The sequence below is a fragment of the Chenopodium album genome, chromosome 2 (genome assembly GCF_948465745.1).
Source record: "Chenopodium album chromosome 2, dcCheAlbu1.1, whole genome shotgun sequence".
Lineage (NCBI taxonomy): Eukaryota > Viridiplantae > Streptophyta > Magnoliopsida > Caryophyllales > Amaranthaceae > Chenopodium > Chenopodium album.
Genome location: NC_137835.1, coordinates 27510116 through 27526221, shown reverse-complemented (window position 1 = coordinate 27526221; position 16106 = coordinate 27510116). Strand labels below are relative to the sequence as shown.

The 16106-nt window shown below is 35.6% G+C and overlaps 1 long non-coding RNA gene and 1 other non-coding gene across 2 annotated transcripts; both read left to right on the top strand.

The window, feature by feature from the left end:
• Positions 1 to 1078: 1078 nt before the first annotated feature.
• LOC145608472 (small nucleolar RNA R71) lies at positions 1079 to 1183 on the top strand. Its single transcript, XR_014105814.1, has one exon. It is a non-coding gene; the product is annotated as a small nucleolar RNA R71 (small nucleolar RNA).
• Positions 1184 to 10362: 9179 nt separating this feature from the next.
• LOC145584856 (uncharacterized) lies at positions 10363 to 11364 on the top strand. Its single transcript, XR_014100431.1, has 2 exons — positions 10363 to 10610; positions 11133 to 11364. It is a non-coding gene; the product is annotated as an uncharacterized LOC145584856 (long non-coding RNA).
• Positions 11365 to 16106: the final 4742 nt, after the last annotated feature.

The window sequence follows — 16106 nt, the reverse complement described above, 5'->3', positions numbered from 1 at the left end:
GGTTATAGAACAAACCAATTTCTTAGGATCAATTTCTTGCAAGGGTAAAGAAGATGGGCTAGCACAATCTTTCAAAGGGTTAGCTAGTCAAATGATTTGGTTCTCAAGAATCTTTCCATGAGTTAATAGGCCATGAAACATTTTGTCACTAGAGGATATGTAACCGTCCAACTTCTTGGCTTGATCTACCATGAAATTTGCTAGCCTACTCATAAATTGAAATTGCTAATCATAGGAATCATCACTTTCGCATTGAGTTATTGGAGTACATTTGGGTGAGGAACCCCTTTGAGAATCATTTTGATAATTTTCTCTACTTTGGTTACTCCAATTACCCTTATCAAGATTTTGACCGGAATTTTGACTATGATTACCATAACCTTGGTTTTGATCCCCATATTCTTGGCCGTATCTTTGATCATTACAACCAAAGTTGTTATGGTTACCACAAAACCCTTGGGTTACTTGGTTCCTATAACCACTATTTTGGTTATAATTATCGTAGCTCCCATGGTTCTGATAGTTTCTGTTTCCAACATTTTTTTGAGCATTAAATCTAGATCCAAAATCACTATTTCCAACATAATTCACATGCACATTTTCATTTTCATCATATTCATCACATCCATCATAAGGAACATTTTGACAATTAGAAGCATCATGATCATATCTTCCGCATAAATCACAAGCCAAACATTCTCTAATCATGCAACAAGAAGTGAAAAGAGGGTTAGAGTAAGAAGATGTACCTCTCCCCTTAAATTGGGAGGGAAGATCTTGTGCTTGTGAAGATGAAATTTCAAGCTTAGCTTTGATAGAAGCCACCTCCTTCCCTAAGTCCGAAAGTAGAGTAGACAATTTGTTGATGGCATTGACTTGATCAACCGAGGCACACTCGTTTGTTGACTCTTCCTCAACCTCTTGCCAACTCATGTAGTTCCTCACTACATCATCTATCACATCAACAACCTCTTCCACCGTCTTGTTCTTGATTGGGCCTCCGGCTCCGACATATAAACTCGACCTACCTTGAGGACTCAAACCACCATAGAAAATTTGAATTATTTGGTAAGTTGGAATTCCGTGGTGAGGGCACTCTCTTTGATAATCTTTGTACCTCTCCCATGTTTATAGAGATTTTCATTAGGCCTTTGCTTGAAATTTTGGATCAAAGTTCTAGCTTCCGCCGTTTTCTTTTGAGGGTAGAAACAGGATAAGAATCCTTTGGTAACATCGTCCCATGTTCTTAAAGAATTCGGTTTGACCTCCTTGTCCAACCATTCCAAAGCTCGCCCTATGAGGGAAAAAGGGAACAATTTGAGCCTTATAAACTCTTGTGCAACTCCACTCACCCTAATAGTGTTGCAATATTTCTCAAATTCCTTAAGATGGTTGAGAGGACTTTCATTCGATGCACCACTATATTGTCGCCTCTCGATCAAAGTAATCATTGCCGGCTTGATTTAAAAATCGTTATCCGGAATCAACAATGGAGCAATCCCGCTCTCATACTTATATGCACCCGGAGTACCCAATTCCTTCAATGTAACCCTTTGAGCTTCTCCCATATTCACTTGCACAAACAATCTCAAACAAAATTATTAGTAGCACGACTACAAATGTAGCCCAGAGAAGAAAATCTTTTTGTATTTTTGATATTAAGTGAAATAGACTCAACAAAAATAGCAATCATTTATGTCATTCCCCAGCAACGGCGTCATTTTTTATCTAGGGCAAGACTAGGTCGTTGAAAACTAATCCACCCTTGGTCAAAACAAAATTTATAATCTCTCAACACACCCCTACACAAAGCATAGAGTAAATCGAGGGTCGAACCACTAGGAATGGGAAATGAATGCTAAAGTCAAAGATAAGCTATTTTGAAGCAATAAAATGAGGTGTGTGTATTTAAACAATCAAACAATCGAGTGAAATCAATTTTAACAAGCACTAGGGTTAGGATCCGCATGTACTCGGAAAGGACATAGCTAATTGGGATTGGAGATGACTAAGTCAAGTGTTGCGAGGGAAAATCAACTAAGCAATCAAGAGAGTAAGGTAGGCTAATCTCCTAGAGGTCAAGCTAGCGCCAAGTACGAGAGACTCTAACTAGGAGCCTTTCTAGGAGTGTCCATAATTCGGATAAAAACCGAAATCCTATCTAATCCAAACCGAATAATCAATTCGAATCGGATCGGATCGGATCGGATTGAGATTTTTTGGAAATTCGGATTTTCGGATTGGATCGGATTGACCCTAATTGGATCCAATCCAAACCGAAAGCCGAATTGTAAAATTAAGCTTGTATAAATATGGATTTCTGTAAATGTTGAAGTTTAGCTTAAATACTTAATACTACATAAAATAAATTAGAGAGACTTTGTATTAATTAATTAATGACTTGACGTTGAACTATGTATTTTAATCATGATTTTGAAGACTTTTATTTATAGTAAAGCTTTATTATTATAATTGTATTAGGCGCTAAAAAATAACGTATTATAATTTGGATTTTCGGATCGGATCCAAATAACCGAATTTTAATTCGGATTGGATCAAGAGAGAAATTCGGATCGGATCAGATTGAAAAATAGAAAACCGTATTATATTTCGGATTGGATCGGATTTGGACTAAATCCAAACTGAAAACCGAACAGACACCCCTAAGCCTTGCAAACCTACTCAATCGACAAAAGCAATCAACATATCAATTTTCTGTATCAATGCAAGCTTACAATGCATTCTAGTGTAACAAATCAAAGTTAGCTACTCTTCAATTAATCACACACACGCACCACCTAATCAATCAACCAATTTAATCACAACATCAACTCCATCAATTTCCCCCAATTAGCATCAATCCATCATTTATACATGCTTCACCATTCCACTAGCAAGAGAACTACTCACAATCCATTGAAATTAAGATCAAAACTAAGCTAATCAACAATTTCATCATCATCATATCTATAGAACTAATTCAATCACAAATTCAATTCAAACTTGAACAATTAACAAAGCAATTGAAATGATAGCCTAAAAATTACATTAAAGTAAAAGAAATCCTTACAAACTTGCTTCAATTCAATGGAGGAAATTCTAGAATTTAACAATCTTCAATCATCAATCAACAATCAAGAACTTCTCTCTCTACAATCTAGAGTTTCTCTCTCTAAAAATCTAACCTAATTTTCTGAATTAATTCTCTAAAATATTCTCTAATGATTCTCTATTAATCCTCTCTCTAAAAATAGAAAGAAAATCTATATATAGAAAAAACTAACTAAGAGAAGTTAGTTAGATCGTCCCAAAATAAACCCATACAAGTGCGGCCAACCATAGGGGAGAGCGTGGCCGCGCAAAACTGGGTACGGAACAGGGACCCAGATAGGCGCGGCCGCACGGCCGCCCCATGGTCGCGTGCACCCGAGCCTAGGAGCAGGAGCCCTCTTCCCTATCATTTCGATGCTCGTCGTGTGTTCCACTTAATGCTCTTGATAAACACGGGACCTTGCAGTTTCTAAACTCCATGTTTGCGGGTTCAAGACTAGAAATCATGCCCCCACGACTTTAATGCACAGCTCAAGGACCTTAGGAACTTGCACTTCTCCATGCTTCAGCTTCAAATGGAGAACACTAGACATCCTAGTCAATGCCGAACTTGGGAAGAGGCCTCCAGAAACTTAGATAACGACCTTAACCTGAAAATTAAAGAAAAATAAGCAAATAAAAGAGAAAATAACAAAATTAACCAAGAAATGCATAAAGAAAGAAATCCAACTAATAAAATGCAAACTAAAAGAAATAAAGAGTAAAATCAAGGAAAAGCTAAGTAAAAGAGCTATAGAATAGCATGAAATTCACCCTAAAAAGAATCAAATGAGTGTCATAAATGACACTCATCATTAGACCAATATTATAACAATAGGTTATTAAGATGGATTTGGTGTTGAAAACAAGTTGATACTGCTGTTGGTTTTTTTTATTATTAATTATTTTTTATAAGTTTGGGATCTTGAGTCAAGTGCTTATTACATGTTTTAATGATCAACATTTTTTTTATATAACAAATTTTACATAATACTACAAATTTTCAATCTTTCAATATTCTATGGAAATTTATTACAATCGTAGAAAAAAAAAAACAGCCAATTTATTCTAGTTATTCAATTATATATATAACAGTTTTTCAAGTGTTGTCTTTAAAATAATTGGCAACACTTATTGCTAACAAATACAACAAGTAAAAATAATGTTTCATATTATGACATAAGGTGACAATAATTTTGAATTGTCTCTTAAGGTGGCAACATTTACCATTTGTTGCCTTTGTAAAACTGTTGCCTTAGGTATTATTTTACCTTGGCTTTTAGAATTGTTGCCTTTGAACTAAAAAGTGTTGCCTTATGAATACGCCTTATATGTGTTGCCTTAGATCTTTTTTAATACCTCATAATAATAATATGGATAATCAAATTGCGCAGATTTTATCTACCCTACAAACCTGTCAATAGGGAGCTCTACAATCGCAACCAATCCATCCTACTAATCATGCTAATGCAATTACTCTAAGGAGTAGTTCACACTATGATGAGCCTCCTATGCCCAAGGATAATGAACATATTGCTAATCCTAATTCCCTTGTACCAAATGCTAATCTTACTAACCTTGCAGGGCTACAAGAGGAAACTAACCCTTTCAATGTTTCTTTGTAGGGTAAATCTCAGGACAAGGGTGGAGATGTGTAGAGCCCAGTTATCAAACTTCCATTCCCAAATAGACATTTGAAGAACAAGTTTGATAAGCAATTTGGTAAGTTTTTAGAGGTTATGAAAAATTTGCAGGTAACAGTTCCTTTCACTGATTTAATCACTCATGTTCTTGCATATGCTAAATTTCTGAAAGATATTTTGACTAGGAAAAGGGCCTTTGATGAAGTAGAAATTGTAGCTTTTACAGAGGAATGTAGTGATTTATTTCAAAATAAATCCCCTCCTAAATTAAAGAATCCCGATAGTTTTTCTATCTCCTGTCATATTGGTAATGTCTTCATAGATAAAGCATTATGTGATTTGGTTACTAGTGTTAGTGTTATGCCATCGTCTATGTATGCTAAACTTAATATGGGTGATTTAAAAGTTACTAACATTACTTTACAGATTGCAGACCATTTTGTTAAATATTCCTTAGGTATTCTAGAGGATGTTCCTGTTAGAGTTGGGAAATTTTTTATCCCTGTAGATTTTGTTGTTTTAGACATGACTGAGGATACACAAATTCCCATTATATTAGGTAGGCCTTTTCTCCATACTACAGGAGCCATTATTGATGTTAAAAATGGAAAACTAACCCTTTCTGTTGGAGATGATGATATCACTTTAATTAAGAAAAAGTTTTAAAAGGACCTATGCTAGAAGAAAATTGTTGTTTGATTGATGTCATAGATATAATTAATGATATTTCACTAGTAGAAAAAACGCAAAAAGCCACCGGTTCAAAACCCCCTTATGCCACCGGTTTTGAACCGCTGGGCATTTGGGGGTGGCAATACCTGCTTTAAAAGCCACCGGTTCAAAACCGGTGGCAAAAACTATTATTGCCACCGGTTAACCGGTGGCATTATATTTTATTGCCACCGGTTAACCGGTGGCAATACTCATTTCCCGCTTTTTTTTTATATTAAATTCAATGCCACCGGTTAACCGGTGGCATTACCTCATGTAATTTTTTTTTTGTTGTTTTAATCACTTGAAATATCGAACAATTAAATCCAAAAAAAAAATTCCATCAAAATATAAATATCACAATATCATTCAATATAATTTCCAACTTACAATATATAATTAAAAAAAAAATTTACAATATAAATCAATATACAAACAATTACAACATATAAATAAAAAAAAGAGTATAAATAAAAAAAAATACATCAAAATTTAAAAAAAAAAAAAAAACATACAACATCTAAATAAATATTTTATTTGAAGGAACATCAATATTCCTGCAACTTGATTCTTCGATTTAAGATGTAAATTAATATACCTGCATCAATTAAAATAAAAAAAATTAAACCGACTAAAATAAATAAGCTGCAAAAAAACCCATAAACTGACTATGCATGTACCCATAAGCTGCGAAAATAAGTAAATCGACTATGCATGTACCCAAAACTTATTAAAATCAGTTAAAAAACCCACAAAAATAAAAACAAAACCGAGAAATATTGTTAAAAACCTAGGAAAAATAAAAAAACCTAGAAATTGATTTTAAAGATCTCGGAAAAAAAAAACCCCAGAATTAAAATTGAATTAAACCCAGAAGAAGATCGAATTAAACACAGAAGGAATAAAAATCGATTAAAATCAAATAAAAATTGAATTAAAATCGATTAAAAAACTCAGAAAATTACAAAATCGATTAAAATCGAATTAAATTCGGAAATTAAACCCTAACCTCGAAGAATTAAACCCACACACCACCATAACCACAACCACCACAAAAAACCACCACAATAACCACGAATTCCACCAAAAATAACAAAATACAAAATAAAAGTAAGAAAAAAGAGAAATTACCTTGAATTCCACCAAATGAAACCCAGAAATTATCTTGAATTTGACCTGAAATCCTCAAATTTGGTGTTGTTGCGGCGAAGTTAAGTTGTGGCGGCGGCGGTTGGTGGTCGAAAGAGGTGAAGAGGAGGGAGGAGGGGACGAGAGAAGAGAGAAAATGTTCATGTGGTTCCTAAAAAGAGTGGGATGACTGTGATTAAAAATGATAAAAATGAATTGATTCCCACTAGAACTGTTACAGGGTGGGGTATGTGCATTGATTATCGTAGATTAAATATCGCCACTAAAAAGGACAACTTCCCTCTCCCTTTTATTGATCAAATGCTTGAGAGGTTGGATAACCATAAGTTGTTTTGTTATTTGGATGGGTATTCGGGCTTTTTCCAAATTCCAATTCACCCTGAAGATCAAGAAAAGACTACATTTACATGTCCTTATGGTACTTTTGCATATTGTAGAATGCCTTTTTGTTTTTGTAATGCCCCTTCTACCTTTCAACGTTGCATGATGAGTATTTTTTCTGATTTCATAGAGTCTGTCATGGAAGATTTTAGTGGGTATGGATCTTCATTTGATGCATGCCTTGTAAATCTCGCTAAAATTTTGAAAAGATGTGAAGAATGCAATTTTAGTCTTAAATTGGGAGAAGTGTCATTTTACGGTGACAGAGGGAGTAGTCCTTGGTCATATTGTATCTGATAAGGGTATACATGTAGATAAGGCTAAGATTTCCGTGATTGAGAAATTACCTCCTCCAGTCAATATTAAGGGGGTTAGAAGTTTCTTAGGTGATGCGGGATTTTATCGTTGCATTACCAAAGATTTTTCTAAAATTGCTAAACCACTAACTCAGCTATTACTCAAGGATGCCCCATTTGATTTTTACTGACGAGTGTCTTGAGGCTTTTCACAGGCTAAAGCAGGCATTGATATCGGCACCCATCATATGTAGACCCGATTGGAATCTTCCTTTTGAGATCATGTGTGATGCGAGTGATTTCGCATTAGGAGTCGTGCTAGGACAATGAAAGAACAAAGTTTTTCATGCTATTTATTATGAAAGTAAAACTTTGGATGAAGCCCAAGTCAACTATGCCACTACGGAGAAAGAGTTTCTTGCCGTTATTTATGCTTTAGAAAAATTTAGATCATATCTAGTTGGTTCTAAATTTGTTGTTTTTACTGACCGTGCAGATTTGTAGTACTTAATAGCTAAGGCGGAATCAAAGCCTAGGCTCCTCCGTTGGGTTCTCTTGCTCCAAGATTTTGATGTGGAGATTAAGGATAAGAAAGGTGTAGAAAACGTTGTGGCAGACCACTTGTCACGTATCAAGTATGATGAGGGTAAGGATTCTCTTCCTATTATAGATGATTCTTTTCCTGATGACCACTTGTATGCAGCTGTAGAGCAACATTCTTAGTATGCAAATTATTTGGTGGGTGGTACTCTACCTCCTGACTTGTCCTACCAATAGAAAAAGAAGTTCCTTTATTATGTTAGACATTATTTTTGGAATGATCTTTTTTTGTTTCGTGAGTGTGCAGATGGATTATTTCACAGGTGTGTTCCCGAATGGGAAGTTCACGGTGTTCTTACTAGTTTCCATAACTCACCGTATGGATGACATCATGGTCCCACCAAAATGGTGGCCAAGATTAATTAGTCGGGTTTTTATAGGCCCACTATGTTTAAGGATGCTAACACTTTTTGTGCAAGCTTGTGACTCTTGCTAGAGGACTGGCAATATTTCGGGGCGGCATGAGATGCCTAAAATGGAATATTAGAAGTTGAAATTTTTTATGTTTGGGGTGTTGATTACAAGGGACCGTTCCCTTCTTCAAGAGGGAATCGCTATATACTTGTCGCCGTTGATTTTGTATCTAAGTAGGTAGAGGTCATTGCCTCTCATACCAATGATGCCAAAGTGGTCCATAGGCTTTTCAAGAAAACCATCTTTCCAAGATTTGGAGTGCTTAGAGCTATAATCAATGATGGAGGATCTCACTTTCTTGAGCGGAAGTTAGACACCCTCCTCAAAATGTATGGTGTATACCATAGGATAGGTTTATCCTATCACCCCTAAACGAGTGGTCATGTCAAAGTTTCTAACCGTTAGATTAAGAACTACAAAAAAACAACAGATTTAGCAACCAAACCATTTCGTCTCTATAGATGATATTTTGGTTGCTAATTGTTTTTAGCAACCGAATTTGCAACAAAACCACTTTGTCGTTAAAGCTCTAGTAGCCATCTAAAAATGACAACCAAAAGCACTATTATGTATTAATCGGTTTACCAACCCCAAACGCTCAACATGCTAGTGCCCGACCTATTCAGCACCCTATCCCTAGAATCTGGCATAGATTTTTGGGTGTTTGTTTTCTAGGTAGGAATGAACCACACAATGCACAAACTAACGAGCTAGCAGTTATTGGACATTATGTGTTTGGTTATGGTAAATTAAACATGTGTAGATACATTATCCACCATGTGAGTAGGCATGCCACAACTAGTATCACGGCTAGTACCCCTATCCGATTAGGAGGCCTAATTACTAGGATAGCGGTTTAGAAAGCCGGATTTAGTTAGACTAGGGCCCAAGGTTTCACTAACTGTGGGGGAGATACCTAGCTACATGACCACTAGGCATCTAGAGGACTTGGGTTGAGTACGCTTGGATAGCCAAAAAATCCCCCCAAGGGTGTGTTAGGGTAGGAACAGAGCTACCATTGCCTATCTTTCCCCTACCTAACCTCGATTTAACCGCCTTTCCCCCTGGGCAAGACTCTTACACCTATGATTCTTTAGTTGCCAATGCCTAGGGGCGAGCACCACCACCACCTCTACCCCGGCCTGAGCCTATGGTAGTGCCATCACCACCTCATATGCCTCCACCTCCCCCTAGGCAAGACTCAGAGACCGTATGGGATCTATAGAACATAGGATAGGCCTTAGGCCGTAGTGAGGGGTCTTATGGGGAGATTAGATAGATGGTTGGTTCTATTGACCAACGGTTGGGCTATATTGAGAGAAACCAGGGTAGGGCTTTATACCCTATGTTTAATGACTATGCTCGTCGGGTTGCTATTCTCGACGCTCTCTACCCTAACTGGTTTCAAGTACAACCCCAGGGATATGTCGATCCCACCTCCCATGATATTTACACGAACTACTCGGCCTTTCATGGATATTGCCAGGACATTTCTTTGGGGGGCCTCCGGGGGGGACTTATAACCCTAATTATTTTGGTGGTAGTTCTTCTAGTGGTGCAGGTGGTAGCGGCGGAGGATTTGGCTTCATGGATGGTGAGGAAGAGGATTAGCCATGCTGGGCTAGTTCCCGAGCCAATGAGGACATTGTCTAATCTTGGCTTGGAGGAGATTTTTGGATGATGGTATCTTTTTTCTTCTCTTTCCCTTATTTTTGGTGTGTTTTAGTATAGATTTATTGCTTTTTAGTGTAGTTTTATTTCTTTGAAAAAAAAATGAAAAAAATACAAAAAAAATTGAAAAATAAAAAAAATACAAAAATACGTTTAAATGAATTGTAAATCATGCTTGTTCCCTGTGCCCAGGGGTGTTCAAAAATACCCGACCCGTTTGACCCGACCCGTTGACCCGCAAAGACCCGCCGGGTAATTTTGATTTTTTCCCCATTTTTGCGGGTCGGGTACCCGACCCGCTAAAGTATCATATTTGCGGGTCGGGTAATGGGCCGACCTTTGAGTGTCGCAGGTACTCGTTAAATACCCGGTTTTTTTTTTTTTAAATTTCTTGGCTGGAACTCAAATTAGGGTTACTTACTCATCTCTCTCCTCATACAATCAGTACTTTAGTAGCCGCATCTCAATTCTCAAGCTTACCCCTCTTCTCTCTCCTCTCTCCTCTCTCCTCTCTCCTCTTTCCTCGCTCACTCTCAATTCTCAAACACACACTCAGGCAGACCTCCTTCCTTCCTCTCAGATGACTGACGTCCTCCCTCTCAGGCGAACCTCCGTCGACCGTTAGTCCCTCACCGACCACCGTCAGCCTCATAAGGTTGGTATTTTTCTCGAATTGTTTTGGTTAGTTTTTCTTTGCTTATGTTGAATTATAGTCAAGCTGTTTTCAATTACATTTTTTAGGGTTTTTTGTCGAATTTCTTGGTTAATTTCTTTGCTTATGTTTGATTATACTCAAGTTGTTTTCAATTACATTTTTTAGGGTTTTTTGTCGAATTTTCTTGGGTAAATTTCTTTTCTTATGTTTGATTATACTCAAGTTATTTTCAATTAAATTTTTAAGGTTTTTTTTCGAATTTTTTTGGATTAATTTGCTGATTATGTGTGATTATACTCAAGTTATTTTCAATTACATTTTTTAGGGTTTTTAATCGAATTTTTTGGGGTTAATTTGTTGATTAAGTGTGATTATGTTTGATAAGTTATTTTCATGTTCGCTTGCATTTTGTACCATTTCGTTGCTTATGTTTGATAAGTTATTTTCATGTTTGCTTGTTAATTCTTTGTGATATTCTACAATTGATATATGTTTTTTTTTTGGAATGATTATTTTGTACAGAGGTTAAGACTTGGTTTCGGAGCAGCCAACAATTATCATCAATGAGGCAATTAAAGCTTCGGATGTCACAAGCGACTGAAATAATCCTCTCTCCCATTTAGTTTGATTTGTGGCTTTGAAATATTATTTGGACTTTATAATATATTTGGTTATTTTGTTGTTTTAATTTGATGTAAACTCCTTAAATTCTCTGAACTCTCTCTAGCTAGACACCTTAAACTTTGAACTTTAACAGCAGGTTAATAAGTCCATATAACAACATGTGTGTGTGTGTGTTTTTTTTTTTAAATAGCATACATATTAAAATTCGGGTATCCGGTACAAGCGGGTACCCGATAAGCGGGTACCCGCTTTTACCGGGTCGGGTAATGGGCCGTCCAAATTACTACCCGCACTTCCGGGTACCCGCGCTTCCGGGTACCCGAAATCCCGGGTACCCGGTTATGAACACCCCTAGTGCCCCATAATTGAAAAATGTTTTGATTCTTGGTTTATGATGATGAGCATTGTGGATAGGTTAGCCATGATTTGATATTTGATTACTTGGATGCCTTAACATGCGTCAACTTGTCCAACTACTTATGAATATAGTGCTTGACTAGTTGAGTTGGTTAGGAATTGTGTGATGGTTCCTGGTATGTCAATGAACTTGAGTATTGGTTTGCAACTTTATGTAATGTTTGTATGACTCAATATTATGCACATTGAGGAGGACGAAGACATTTTTTCTTTTGGTAGCCTTCAAATGAAATTAGATACATTTGTTCCCTTCTTTCTACCCATGTTGTTGCCTTGACTATTTGTTGTTTATTAGCCACATTACAAGCCGATTTGCCCCATTGGTTACTAGCCCAAGGTTGGCTTGGGGGAGCTATTAGTGAGTGAGGTGAGGGAGTTTTGTAGTGTGTTTATTATTTGCAAAATTTGGGTGGTTATGAGGACACTACTAAAAAAAATGAGAATAGGCAACCCACAAAATTGTAACAAAATGGTAAATGTTCCCTTTTGTAGTAAAATGCAACAATAATTATTTGTTATCTCGACCTTGAACAATCTATTCAAAATATAATGCAACGGTTTAAAAAGTGTTGCTCTAGAGTATGTAAGCCAACAATAAGTAAAATGTCACCTTTTTTTTGCATGAGACAACATTTATTTCAAATGTTGCCCACAAAGGTAACAATATATAATAAAATTGTTGCATATGCAATAATATTAGAAATGTTGTTGCAAGGTATATAAGAAAGTGATTGCTTCATTTGTACGTAAAACAACTTAATATTTTAATTGCTCAAAAAGATAATAACATACAAATCATTGCCAATCAGAATAAAATTGTTGTCTATGCAACAATTCAAAAAGGTTGACGTAAAGGTTGTATGACAACGATAGTTGACGATTTGGATAAACGACTTAGCACCGGTTATTTTGGCCTATAAGACACATAAATTGAACCAGACAAGTGTCTATGTGGTTAGTGCATTTCACAACATATCACATTTCATAACGACATCTATACTTATATTTATTATATTATTACATATTAAAAAGCGTTCCTAAAAATGTTAATGTGTCACTTGTATCTCATTCTTACACCAGTATAATGCCACATCATCATTCAATATGCCACGTGTACTTCCAGCATATTTTTGTTTCATGTCATGAGTAACCAAAAATGCATACAATAAGGTTTGAACACAAGACCTCATTGAATGAAGACCAACTTATTACCATCCAAGCTATAAGCTAATGTTGTTCTACCTATACACATAAATATATCAATACATATTAGAAATAAAAGCAAAAATTATTCAAAACTATTTGTTATTGTTATTGTAATATTAAAATTTTCGACAATAAAAACATTCTTTCAAGCTCTTTAATAATAATAATGATAAAAAATACTCAAAGTAACACCCGTACTAACGCCCGGGCCGAACACTAGTTTTTTAAGCTAAATCGGTGCATAAAATATAGCATATACATAAAATTTACAATATTCATAGTAGTAGAATTTAAATAATTATACGGTATAAATAAAATTTACGAAATACTGGCAGCTTATGCAATAAATAAAAAATAAAAAATAAAAAAAATAAAAAATAAAAACCCAGACAACAAGGAAGCAGCAGGGCATCAATAGGCACTTCTCAAAATCCAAGTAGACTACAAATAAAATGATATTAAAAAAAACGTGCTAGTGATACCCTACTAGAACGATTGTCACTAATTCTCAAGTCCCATTAGTCTCCAAAAAGGTAGGCTTCTGTTTCATATCAGCAGTTCAACATTGCTCTATTAACCTGTATTAACACCCAAGACAATAATCATCATAAATGAAAAGCTTAAAATCAACAAATTTCATAGTATAAGTTCACAGCATCCCACAATAAAGGGGAAGGAAGAAGCTTCAACATCTACATCTAGATAACAATCACGACAAAAAAATAAAATAAAATAAAGAAACATCCCAAATCATTGTAAGCAAAATTAATGTTATCGAACACATAGGAGCAATAAACTGAAATTCTCTAAATATTTACCTTCAATTGTTCAAAATCTTGTAGCATTTCAAAGATTAAAGGAAAAATCATTTACAGTGCACCTTATTCTTGTGCACATTACATAGTAAAATTTCCATTTTCAGTGGCATTTGCTTCCTTTAGTTCAGTTCGCTGTTGAATGTTTTCAAGAACTTTTCACAAACTGCGGTGTCTTTTTTTATTGGATTCTTCATCTTGCTGCTATAGCAAAATAGGCTGATAGCCTTTTCCTCCCTTGGTGCCGGTAATTGTGTGGCACCTCTGATTGCATTTCAGGGTAAATACGAGGATCATTTCAAGTTCTTTGTACAATATAGCCAGGATATTTCTATAGTTCCGTCACATCAATAATATTTCTAATTCTCTCAACAACCTCTCGCCTACGCATTGAAGCATATATATTAGATAAAGCCATGAATGTAGCTCAATTTCTAGGCTCCAACTCAGAAAGTTCCTTTGCCATATTTTCGCCAAGTTTCTGATCGAAAAGGTGCCTAGCAGCACCAAGGAATGAAGAATACACAAAACTAGAAATCCCAAGTATACCCTGTATCAATAGTTGAGCTTTCTAAAGGTGTCCAGAGCGACCCAATAGGTCAATGATACAAGAAAAACGCCGCGGAGTTGGTATCAGGCCATACTCGATTCGTGGTCATCGTCTCAAATACTTGTAACCCTTTAGTGAGTTGACCTACATGACTGTAGACAGTTAGCAGGTTAACAAAAGTGGTTCTATTAGGCCCAACTATCTATTTTTTGCATTAGATAGAAAACTTAAAATGCAGCAACCAAAGCTGAATTAATCAAGCCAAGGTTTCCTGTGCTTCAGTTTATTAATTTTGGGAAATTTATACAATGATGTTTTCACTAACCTGTCGTAGACTAGTAAGATACCATTTCATTCATATATTTACCCTACAAATAGCCATTTCCTCATATGATCAATTCAAAGATCACAATTATAACCCATATCAATATTGTGGACAACAAACGAGTTGTACGAAAAGAAAAATATTCACTATAGCAGAGGCATACCTAGACGAGAAATAAACTTCTCCTAAGGCTTCAGCATAATTTGATCACAAACAAACCATTGCAAACATATGTACTGAACAGACAGAATATAGAGGATGTTAGATTCAATGGATAGGTTGTTACCCCTGAACTATTTATCAATGGATAGGTCGTTCGAAGTCCACCTACGTTAAAGCATGTGTGAATATGCTTGGCACTCATAGGAAGTGGGAATTGAAATATACAATTAGGGACAAGGAAAGTAGGGAGCCGCCAACAAGTTTTTAAGGAACTTGTAAACCGTTCAGGGATCATTTAAGGCAACCACGAATAAGGGACAACGAAGGCAACAACGATTGACCCGTGAAGGTTACACCCTATTCATAATCAATGAGATTACTAACTCCATATGGTTCGGAACCACGAAAGGAGGATCGGGGATGATGGTACAAAGTGAGTCATGGAGTCACATTCGCCCGTATTGGCCTCTACTCGATTCTTATAGTGAAAAGTGATTCCTGCGATCTCAAAGGCATGCAAATAAAGATTCAATTTGCTCCAAACTATTATTAAGATAAATTGGTTTAATATTAATGCAACACATTATTCTAAAATATTGGTGATCACTTGTTTAAACAAAAAGATTAAAGAGGAACCTAAACCGGTTGTCCAAATTATCTTATTAGGCGTGATTTTCAATTACATATTCCCTTTAAACATGCAATATGGTGATCATAAATAATAATAGAATAAACATTAATATTGGAAGCAATTTAACAATAATAGCGTTAGTCAAATCAAATAATAAATAAATCTAATCATGATACTAGCAATATAAAAATAAGAGTAATTATGTGATTCATTATTCACTTTCCGCGCTTCCTTAAATTGCCACATCATGAATAAACTGTTAGTAACTTCAATAAAAATATAAATAAAATGAAAATTAAATTAAATAAATGTAGATTTGATTTGTTCCAAACCCTCAGTTAATTATACCTTTCACGCCTTGGTTTAAGAACGGAACCTCGGGTTAAGTATGGACTCCTTGGAGTGCTTAGGGGAAGTATTATGAGAGAATAGGGAGGCTAGTGTTTAGGCTAAAGAGGGAAAAGAGAATGATTTGTGACCAAGCTTGTTGATGATTTAAAAAAGGGGAGATATGACCTCTATTTATAGAGAAAAAAGAAGGGTCGAAAAAACAAGATAAGATCCGAATTAAATCGGAATAAAACTCGATAGACTGCTTTTTTGCGGTTTTTGTTTTTATCATATCTTTTGATCTGGATATTGGAATAAGATAAATAAGATATAGTTGGAAAGATCTTGAAGTTTACTTTCTAACCCAATTAAAATCAGATTAAAATATTTTTTAGAATAAAAGATATTGCCGAAATAGTGAGACGGTGTCAGTTTT